General features: G+C 33.1%; 1 protein-coding gene and 1 long non-coding RNA gene across 2 annotated transcripts in view; both read left to right on the forward strand.

The window, feature by feature from the left end:
• The window catches only part of LOC105668643 (uncharacterized), a 472,083-nt gene that overhangs the window by 117,764 nt on the left and 342,064 nt on the right, over positions 1-12,255 (forward strand).
• Positions 126-10,230, forward strand: LOC136999656 (uncharacterized). The gene is made up of 2 exons (XR_010889962.1): positions 126-5,653; positions 8,624-10,230. It is a non-coding gene; the product is annotated as an uncharacterized lncRNA (long non-coding RNA).

Raw genomic sequence — 12,255 nt, forward strand, 5'->3', positions numbered from 1 at the left:
CATAAAGAGATTAGGCGATTTTATTATTGTTGTATTATAAATTTTATAAAATACTTTAACTTTTATTACTCTGAGGCTCTGCATACAGTAGACAAAATATTATAAATAGCAATAAACATTTAATATTAAAAAGAGAAATTATTTTACATCTAACAAGAGAATAAAATATATTAATTAGTTCCAATTCTTATTTCTTAATTTATGCATTAATTTTTTCTATTCTTTTTATTTTTAAAATAAATAATTCCAATTTCTTATTTCTAATATTTAATAATTATTTCTATTTCTATTTCCTATTTTGTTTATTGTGCGCAGGATCTGACTTTTATTTCTCACATATACGCAAATAGTGAGTTCTATGTGTGGTGATTACTAAACGAATATGGCGGCCCCCCCCCCCCCCCCGCCGCAAACGTGCTCCCCCGGTACAGCTTGTGCACCGTCCCTCTATTCCTTAGTCCGTGGTGTGAAGCTTTATGGCCGGAGCACAGACTTTTGCATAAAGCATAACGCATAAGCATAAGGAAATTGATTGGTCCATTTCCTTATGCATTTGCTTATGCTTATATATAGACCAATCAATTTCCTTATGCTTATGCGTTATGCTTTATGTAAAAGCTTGTGCTCTCGGCTATACACAACAAAACAATATGACGAACGGAAGCGGGAAGCGCCACCAACTGGTCTAACCGCGCTATTCAAATTCTTTGTTATACTCTAAATGTTGTGGAGCTAAGCATGGCAAGCCATACTACATATTATCATCATCGAGAACGAGACGTGTAATATAATTATTTGTTCCTATAATTGTTATTGTTATACGTGTGAAATACAAATTTATTAAACAAGTATTGTTTCTATTGTATATTGTACTATTTTTATAAATATGTAAAAATATATTAAAACAATTCAACTAAAATGTTCTAATCAAAATTATGGTTAATAATGTATTATCGTTAATAATGTCCTTTAATATAAATTTTACGATTTAGTAGAGTACTTTGCTTCAAAGTTTAAAGAAAACAATAATTTCGGTGAATATATTTCATTGACCGCTACTGTAAGTGACACAACACTCAAATTTTTCTCTTTCCTACATTAATAAGTCCACCATATACTAAAAAAACGATTTGTTAAGAAAAGAAAGATTTTTCACAAAATTTTTATAGAAATCGAAGGTAAGTCGTTTTATCGAAAATAATCGTTAATCAAGCCAAATAATTAAAAATTGAATATCTTTAAAATTAGACGTTTTTGTTTAATTTGATTTTAGATTTAATTTAGGTTACAATAGTTTAAGTTAGTTTAGGTTATATTTCATTTGTTTTTATTTTTTATTATTGTTCAGATGCTAATTATATCCAAAAACGTAAAAAAATTAACTTTTTTGATTTCTTGCTTTTTTTTGCTAATAAAGATATTTTGACATATTGATATCTATAACGTAGTAAAATACTAATAAAATAACATTTTAGGAAAATATTTTTGAAATTTAATTATTTTTTCATATTAAAATCTTAAAAATTGTCAATTCAGCTGGACAATTAAAATTTGAATTTCTCGGGAACTAGATGTTTCCGCACATTCGCATTTATGACATTCGACTACATTTATTAAGTACTACGTGCCTGTAAAATTTCATCATAATCGGATACGAAAATTCAGCCTTTAATTCTTAATTCCGATCTTATAACAGGATGGAAACAATGAAATCCGAATATCTGAGACATAATTCTAATTTTATTAGAATTCAATAAATTATAAAACAATCTAACACATATAAAGGAAAGGCTTAAATGATAACTATCAAATAATATAATAGAAAGGCGTTTCTAGAAAAAAAATCAAATGGCGAACATTCGCCCGGCAAGCGGAAGAACCGGGTTCAATTCCCGGCTTAGCCACTCACGCCCTGATATTTTTTCTCTCTTCCTTTCTTTCTAATAATTCCTATCAGTACATACTGATTCTCCATATGTGAGAACAATGTACAAAAATTTTCGTACACTTTAAGTATCTCGAACCAGAGATCGGTGTACAAAGTTAACTGTCTCACGTAGACTAATAAATTAATTTCTTTAAGAAAAATTAGAATTTTGCACTAACATCCCGCGACGGCTCTCAATGCCTTTCTATTATATTATTCAATAAATTATGTATAATAAGAAATTGTTTGATAAGTTTTTGACTATTGTTTGGATATCGTTATTATACCATACAAAAAAATACATTTTATTTTGTAAATGAGAACAAAGAGAGATAAAAAAATCAAATAAGAGAAGAAAACATTGTAAAATACGAAACGTGAACGTTTATTTGTTCCGGATTCAACCTCAAATCATGCATGCACCTTCATGCTTGTTCATATAAAGTCCACGATATTGCACTGCATTAAAATTTTATCATTTCGAAAGTACACTTACAGAAAGTGTGCTCTAGGTAGATATCACAGAAAACCTTGCCACTTGACAAGATGTTCTCTTTGATTTTCAACAGAATTTATGACTAGCTAAATTGCATCGTTTTTAGGATTTCTCCGCTAGTATTAAGTTCAAGATACATAGCGATAATACAATATTTTTGCATTCGAGTGTTTGCACTTCAAACGTAATATACTTTTACAAATTAAAACATTTGCAACATTATGTATTACGAATAGTACATTTTGTTAAATTTGACATAAAAAATTAGAAACAATATTAACTTATAAATATAATACATAGTTTACTTTACAGAATCAAGTATTGTGTTAAAAAAATAAATTTACATAACTAGAAACATTTATAGTTGATAAAAGTTCTTTCTTTTTGTAAGAGGAGAAAAAAAGATTCCATTAAAATATATTTGATTTCATTGGTCCTATTAAAAATATATTTGTATGCCCGTTGCAAATATATTAATTTTATCAAAAATTTTTGCGCTTTTTAAATATAATTAAGAAAAAATAAAAAAAAAATAAAAGATACTTTATTTGCTTGACACATTCATACAATAACTCATTCTTTAAAAAAATATATGAACATATAACGTATACGTTTACGTAAATACTGTTTAGATCGACAAGGAATAATTTTTGCATTTGTAAAATTGCCAAAATAGAATTTATGCAATAGAATGGATTCGATATAATTTTTTCGTTATTTAATCATTGAAAAGACGAAAAAATCGAAGATGACGATTCAATTTTATTAGCATGTCTTTTGAATTGAAGGACTGCAAGATACTTTTTTCTCTTTTTATGTTTTCGTTTACTTACAGACGTCGATTTCACTAGATCTCCTCTTAGACGATACTGCGAAAAATCAAGGCTCAAAGATGATAGACGAGGACATTACCTTTTTCCTTTAATGTCACTTGAATGACGAATTGGCGCACGAACGATTTCCGAGGACAAAAGAATTCCTGATAGGGCGGTAAAATAGTTTGCCGAATTTCAACGCGCGCAATGTACGATGCAATATCTATGCAGATTAACCGCGGCCTGCAGATGCAGATTTGAATGTTCGATGCTCGGAATTGAGAGCCATGCCAACACATTCTGGACGTCCTTGTGGGGAAACAATGATCTCGTTGTCTGGCATATTAATATTTTATTTCTATTAATTGCGTCGTTATATTAGCGTATATCTATTTACGAATAATCATTGATTTTGCAAAACTAGTTAAACTTTATTAACGGCATAGTACTAACGAGAGTACTTCTGTTGATCTATAGATTGACATAAAACTTGAAACAGCTATCGACACGTATAAAACTGATATGTTACATATGCCAAAGAAGCAAGCAATAAATCTAATTGTCACCATAAAATGATTTTTTAAATTATTGACACTTTGCGCAAACAGATGCATAGAATCTCCAGTGACAGTTAGATTTTAGTTTCAGATTTAAATAACTAAATGTATTAATAAATTAGTACAGTGTAACAAGTAAAAAAAAATTAGTGCAGTGTAGATGAAAGTTAGGAATAACGAACATAAAAGAAACTTAAGAAGACTTTTAAATAAGAAGATTTTTAAGTAAGAAACATTAAATATACTTGTTCAATTAAATTTTAATTTTTATTGGTATAAATGTAACTATAGTTTAGTCAAAGCATTATTTTTCTTCTGTGTAAAAAAAGGGAAAAACAGAAACGATATCGATTTGAATGGTAAAATAAACCGATAACTTTATTTGCGAGAACAGAAAAAAATATACTCTGTATATGTTGTTACAGTACAGTCATTTGTTAGCCACGTGTCACTACAAATTCTTTTATGTAACGCAATATAAGGAAAAAACCTTTTTAGTCCTGAGCAAATTTTGCAAATACGTCATACACGAAAAAAATGTATATGATGTAAATATTCAATAAAGAAAAATCTAAGAATTTAAATAATAATAAAATAATAATTAACACTTTTTTATTTAGACACAAAATTTAGAAAATAGTTTTTTTTCTTCAACAATTAAGAAATGACTAGAATTGTTAGATAGAAATTTGTCTTTTGCAACATTTATCATTTGACGAAGCAATTTTCCTCCCGCTGTAATCTTTCATTCATGCTCATTCTATTTTCCCGCGTGCGCCACTTTATCCCTTCGCGGAATCGCGCTGCACCGGCTGCATCGTCGAGATCGCCGCCGAGAAATTACGCCCTTCCGTTACGCAGTGCATGGCGGCGGCACCGGCTGCTGCGTGCACACAGCATGGGTACATACGTACATCCGGGGGTCGCAGCAGGTCGCGGGGAGGGGGGGGGGAGGAAAACTCGGTCGAATGTTTTCTATCTGGTCAGTATACCGAAAGAGAGAGAGAAAGAGAGAGGATGCCGCGTAGGGTGGGTGTTCGGGGATCGATCCCCGACTCCATTCCCGTGACGTCACTCGAGACGAAGGGAAGATGGAAGGTGAGAGTCGGCGGGAGGGGGAGAGAGAGAGAGAGAGAGAGAGAGAGAGAGAGAGAGAGAGAGAGAGAGAGAGAGAGAGAGAGAGAGAGAGAGAGAGAGAGAGAGAGAGAGAGAGAGAGAGAGAGAGAGAGAGAGAGAGAGAGAGAGAGAGAGAGAGAGAGAGAGAGAGAGAGAGAGAGAGAGAGAGAGAGAGAGAGAGAGAGAGAGAGAGAGAGAGAGAGAGAGAGAGACGGGCGAGGGTGTATAGCCGGGATTCCGGACGTCCTAGCGACGAACGTATCGCGTTTGCCCCCTCTCTGATTGTGCTGCCACTGCTGCTGGTCGCTGTTGGTGACTGTTACTGCCGTTGCTGGTGCACCATGTGAAACGACGTGTAGATAGCCGGCAGTACTCGTGGTAGTGGTGGTAGTAGTGGTTTCCACCGTCTCCCGCGCTTAACCCCTCGCAGCATCGGCGGGCGTCTTTTTCGAAAAGTACTGATCGATCGCGACCTTCGTCGTCGCGAGTTGTCGCCGTCGCGAGTGACAAGTACGCGCTGCTCTATCGTTGTGGACAACGCAAATTGCCGGTGACATTTCTTGTTTGATACATAATCGAAGGAGAAGATTTTTTCACCGAGTCTGAGAGCGTATCTCTTGCCGGGGTGGTAGTGCTGCTGCTGCTGCTGCTGCTGCTAGTACTACCCTTGTCGTTGTTTCATTCTGTAAAACGACGTGTAGGTAGTAGTCGTCGTCACCAACGTAATTTCGTTATCGTGGTGGTGTGTTTCGTTTTTCAACTTCGTCCTCCCATTGAACGTCCATTTCGGATCGATCAATCGCGATCCTTATAAATATGAGAGACTAAACCGTCATCGTCGTCGTTGACATATACTACTAACCGTAACGATAAACCGGTAAAATTGCCGACCATTTTGATTGCGGTTCCGTTGCGGTTTAGTGCGGCATAGAGTGTCGCTCAGTTTTTATCCTCCTTGCTTTTTGATTGCTCATATCAATTCCTTCGAGAAAGATGAACTAGACACGCTAATTGTACTCGCTATTGGAAATTGTCGTTATTTTAAGGATTGCTTAAGTGTGAACAAAGAGAGGGAACAACGTTTTCTTATTTTCCGTTATATTTACACATTACACTGATTAATAGCTTTGGATATTCCTGAAGGGAAACGGAGAATGGAAAATGTCGCGCCGGTGGTCCATGCGCTACGCGAGATAGCAATATAGTGAACTGTCGAGTGCTTTGACCTCGGTGCGACCGCTACCGCGTACAAAGCGGTCGTGCAGATTATTCTCGATATATTTCTCCTGCTTTATGTAATCTTCGGGGGAGTTTCTGTCGGTGCTCCTGTGAAAGATATATACAGCTATCAGCAATGAAATAATGCAATGTCTTGACGCCGTTATACCGACACGTAAATATATATATGTTAGAACATATCGCGCAACGACGATCTCTCTTATACATATCTTTCTGCTATGCTTTATACAGGCGCATTGTCTTGACTTTTGTGTTTCATGTTTTGATAAACGGAAATTAATAATCGTCATTAACAGCATGATGCATCAGAGATAAATGAGTTTCATTGAAGATGTTAGTGACATTGTGCATTACGTTGCAAAATCACGGCGCTATCGATTTCTGGTATTTCATATTGCTATCTAAAAAATAATTTTTTGTGACAACATTGTGAAAAACATTATTTATTTTTTAACAACATGCTTATTTATATAACTATTTGATATAATTAAACGAAAAATTGGTTTAAAATTTAAAAAAGACATATTGATAAAAAAATTCTTGATATGTAATATTATATTACACGATAAACACAATAGTTGTAATATTTGTAATTGTCTATTTACATTAAAGCTAAGTTGCAAAGACAGACACATATTTAAGTCTCGCTTAAAGCCAAAATAACGTTGGTGCAATCGGGCCTAAGAATGTTGTTGTGTTGTAAATTGTTGCTATGTAGAATGTATATAGGAATCAGATAGTTAAAGATTTATTGTTATATAAAAATATTATATTTATTAAGCAGATAAACAAAACGATAATTTATCTAATTTCTTGCGGAAAGGACATAAAAAATAAGAAATTGACAAAACTCATTTTCCAAGTTTTATCCTTATAGGCAATATACGAGATATATTTAATACATAGACGTAGTAAGGAAATATAGTAGAGAAAAAGATACGGGAATTTTAATTTATTAACAGGCAAAATAAAAAATACAAGTTAGGGTTCTTATTTTATATTTTATACCAATGTCAATTCACTTCTGAATTACTTATTTGTTATTTTGATGACATATCATCTTGTGCAAAACGATAAAAAAACATGGCTTCTTTTATAACGATTAGCAAGATGAAATTATTTTACAATTACTAAAATCTGATTTAAATGAGCGTATTAACAGAAATAAAATAAAATAGGATTTTTATATAATACATTGATAAACTATTGATAAAAACTTAAAATTTAAAATGCAATTGTAAGATAAAAATATTTGAAGATTTTTGGACCTATAAAGACAAAAAATAAAGAGAAAGGCAGTGAAAAAAGAATGGAAAAACATTATTTTTATACATGTAGTCACTGTTAACACTTTTTACCATACAATAACACTCTGGTCATACATTTGAACTCTGATAAAAAAATTTGATATTTTTTCAGATTGATAAAAAAATTCTGGTATCTTTTGAACATCAAGATAAATTGAAAAATTTCTTTGCACTCGATTATCTTTGTTATTAAAACTGTATTTCAAAGAATTTTTACTAATCTTCAAGAATGTTTTGTACTCTTTAATGTAGTTTTGCCAGAGTAAAATCAAAGATAATATTCTGATTAAAGCATAAAAGAAAAGTTCGTATCTTGTTTTAAATCCTAAATTACAAAAGTAAACAGTGATTTGTCACTCGATTAGATTTTAGTTGTATCTTTATTTGTTATATCTTCATTTTCTTTATTTCAAGAATCTCTTTGAAATTTCATTATAATCTATCGATGTTTATAAAGTGTGCTCAAAGGTACAGTCGGGATTGTTTTATTTGTTGAATTTTTTTTAAAAGGCCGGATTGCACTTGAAATTGTATTAATTGTGCTAAATACAAGGTTCAATTCGATCGCAGAGAAGTTTTCGTGAGTGTAGACCATAAATTAAGAACGGGTGTGAAACAGCATGAATGACGAGAGATGAACGGCCGAAACGAACGATTGGGCGTCGCCAGTCGAATAACGGGTGTCGCCCGCGTTTGACACCCGTTCGTATTTGACACGGGTTGTTTTACACATAATCTTTTCTTCGCGGCTTTCCTTCGTTCGCTCGCTGATGTCGTCATTGAAGCACTGAAAAGCAATAATTGCGCACATCGGAATAGCGGTTCACTCAACCGTACACAAGAGAGCGACTGCTTTGATTCGCGAATCCAATTAATCGCTGCTTTACTAAGGAAGCAAAAGATCCAATTAGCCTTGTTAATTAACTGCTACGTTAGCAACGGATTTCTCACTCGCGTTTGATATCGTTAGTTCGCGTTCATATTAAGGCGGTTCGCTTCCTTGGAGATACGTGGATATCGCCAATAACGAACATTTTTTCTTACGAAGGATGACTTATCGATATTTTTTGCTTCGACGATAATGAACGATGAGTAGAATTATCGCAATTTTTGGAAAACGACATGAATTTCTTTTCTGGTGTATTGAAACGGCTACATTGTCAAAGGCAATTGGTGGAATTTGTTGACACACGCTTTTTAATTCAATCTTCCTTTGATAAACTCATGAATGGAATTTCTGCTAAAATGAGTGCTGCAGTAAGTAGTGTTACATGGATTATTAATTTAAAATTACACCGCGCATATATGTATTATTCACAATATTGTTTTAACTTGCATTATTTAACAAAAATCTGTCCACGATTTTGTTTTATTACAATTTTAATCATGTGATAAAACAGACGATCGCATTATAAAGTTAGTATTTTTTGACATTGAATAATGATAATGAAATTAATAAATAAATCGATGAAATAGCGACGTTTTTAAAGACTCTTTACACTTTAACGTTTTTAAATTAGTTGCTTGTATTCCACAGATGTCTTATTAACTCTTTTGGGACACTGTCCGTAAAAATGAACAGAGTAAGCAAATGATGCAAGCAAATTTATTCGAGATGCAAAAAATCACAAATCTTTGGAAGGCTTTGTAGTTGAAATTGTTACATTATGAAGTTAGCGTTCTTCAGATATTGAACGATGATAAATGATGTATTAATCATTAACGTAGTTTCTGCCTTTAGCAAATAGAATAACGTAAGAAAGTTCATATATAAAATGTAACAAAAATCAAATGTAACATAAATCCCGGACGGCTCGTAGTAATCAGAGAAGTGGAACGCGCTATTTTCATCGTTTTTGGCTCAACTATCATCTTTCTCGCAGTCTCTCGCAAACGTTTGCAAGTTCCGTTTCGAAACGTTTGATTCTAAGGTGTAGCCAAAAGATAAACGAAATTATTCAAAGCGACAACGCGATGTCCTTTAGGATATGAAGAGTGGTCAATCTTTTAACCTGGTAATTCGGTTCATTCGCAGTTGAACACCCATTTACTGTGCGTAAAATTCGTCATGCAACCGGAAGATGATGAGCGCAATGGCGCCGAGGCGTCGCGGCGACGATCACGATTTTTCGTCGAATATTATCGGTCGATGTCTCGATACAATCAAATCCAACTTTCGGTTGTTTTTCGCATAATATAGTTTATTCGAAATTTCCGCTCTCAAAAGCGGATCCTCTGTTGCCATCGTCGATAAAATTTCTTTTATTTCGAATATAAGAGTGAACGTTGCTTCAATAGTAGGCAAAATTACATTATTATTCTAGAAAATAGTAGATTCTATAATATTCTTTAGTTTTTTTTGTTTTTCGCAATTGTCTAATGAATAAATTTAGAGATCGACGATGTCTTTCAATTACAAATTGTGTGGTTGCGAATTTACGGCTTTGAAAAAGAAGGCGAGAAGAAATTACATTGTTTAATTAAAAATTACTTCAGTGGATTCGCATGCGCAAACAACTGCACAACAATATAAATTGAGAAAGTCCTTAAAAAACATGTACTATTGATAAACATAGATTAGTGATTGTATTTTTAAAAGACTTATTTATTGAAAATAACCTTTTAAATCTTGATATATCATATCTCGATATATACTGATGATTATAAAAGTAGGCTAAGTCACATATTTTTTGTTTTAAGGTATTTTGACTTTTATGTTTGTGTGTTGTTCGTCTGTAAAGCGTTCACGGTCATGCACTTATTTCTCCAAAAACTCGTACTTGCGCTCACGAAAAGAAAACAAAAGCTTAGGAAAATTCAATATTAATAAACACAACGTTAAATTCAGAATACTAAGAGAATCAATAATTCGTTCAAACACGTCTTGTCAAGACTGAGGTGCAGATTCGACTCCGCATCTTCGTGTATTTACATCTCCACGCAACGCTGCTCTTTTTTTGTTTCGGTGGTCAATCAATATTATCGATCAACACATTAGGTGGCGAGAATTTCTTCATGACGCAGACAGTATAAAAAAATATTTTTTTATTATATAACAAAATACTTATTCTTATAATGTAAATTTTTTGTGATTGTAAAATTTTACGAGTAATTTGTAAGAAAATACGTTTTTTGATAGCTCAAATAATTTCAACCGTTTTCAAAATTAATAAATCTTAAAAATTATTTTCCGAATAAAAATGATATAATATGATCAGATATACTAAATATATATAATTAGTTATGAAAAGATCTGATAACATATGTAATTTTATATGATCATATAGATTAGATCTTTTCATAACTAATTATACAGGGTGTTTTATAATGTCCGTGCCAACGCTCGTGTGCGAATAGAGTGCGGTAAACTGAATAGAAAAGTCTTTTACCGTTTTGCAATTTTCGCAATAGTAATTGAGATATTAATTAAAAGGGATTGACGAATAATCGCGCGTTGCGCGTAGCTAGATCGTGGGCTGTACACTCTAAACGTGACAACAATGAGGATCACATGGCAACGAAAAATAACACGTGGCGAGAGCAAAAATGATATGCGTTGTTATTTTTCGTTGCCATGCGATTCTCATTGCTGTCACGCCTAGAGCGTACAGCCTACGATCTAGCCGCGATCAACGCGCGATTATTCGTCAATCTCTTTTAATTAATATCTCAATTACTATTGCGAAAATTGCAAAACGGTAAAGGACTTTTCTATTCAGTTTACCGCACTCTATCCGTACACGAGCGTTGGCACGGACATTATAAAACACCTTGTATATATTTACATCTAATTAATTATACCATTTTTTCTCGAGTTGGAACATACAAATATTGAACTTTATTCAAAAACAAGTTAAAAACAAACATATTCATTTACATTTCATAATTATAATCATGTTTTATTAATTTTCACCAATTTTTTTAATTTTTTATTTTTTGATAATAAGAAAACCAATTTCTGAAATCTCGAAAACTTTAAAAAAATATATATTATATATTTATATAAAATTGATTTACTTGAACTCCTATCTAATGACATAATGGAAGAATAAGTATTTTCTTTTTCATAAAACAATTTACTAGAGAGCAAGTGACTTAGATCACTGTCAAATTAAACATGAACTGAATTCTGTTGAATGACAATTATCGCCTTTAAGCGATTTAATTTTTAACTATTTTTTAAATATAATTTTATATTATTATAATGTACATATATCAATGTAGCACAAAGTAAGTTATGAATTCTATTTTGCAAAATTTTTTTAGTCCATTTTCATAGAGCTACTGGCACATATAGTATAATATATTATCTTTCTTTTATAATTATTGAAAAATATATGTTATTGCAACATTAGTAAGCATCCAATATTTTCTTGATATTTACATCCGCTAAAGTCATCTTTTTAATGACCATGAAAATAAAAAGAATATGAAATTTTCGCACTTTTACGAGCAAAACGCGATATAGTTCCAGACGAGAGGCTAATTTGAGACGCAAAGTCGCGCTTGCGACTCATCCTTGCTGTTTCGCTAGCGGATTCGCGCGGAGAGACGATAGACGCGAAACGTGCTACAATCGTTAATGATGAGCGATGCGACGAGACGGCGGAATCACGGCGCGGTTACAATGCGACGTGCGTCCGTCGATTGCACGCGTTCACAGCGTCGAATAGTGTGCCCCACGCGACTACGCGCCACTTGCAGTTTGTAAACGTTCGCGCTGTATACGCATCCGATGACACCGCTCTCGAAACGCTGAGACAGAGGTTACGGAAGATGTTGATTGGACGCTGGAAGA

Source organism: Linepithema humile, chromosome 4, assembly GCF_040581485.1.
Source record: "Linepithema humile isolate Giens D197 chromosome 4, Lhum_UNIL_v1.0, whole genome shotgun sequence".
In the NCBI taxonomy this organism is placed as follows: domain Eukaryota; kingdom Metazoa; phylum Arthropoda; class Insecta; order Hymenoptera; family Formicidae; genus Linepithema; species Linepithema humile.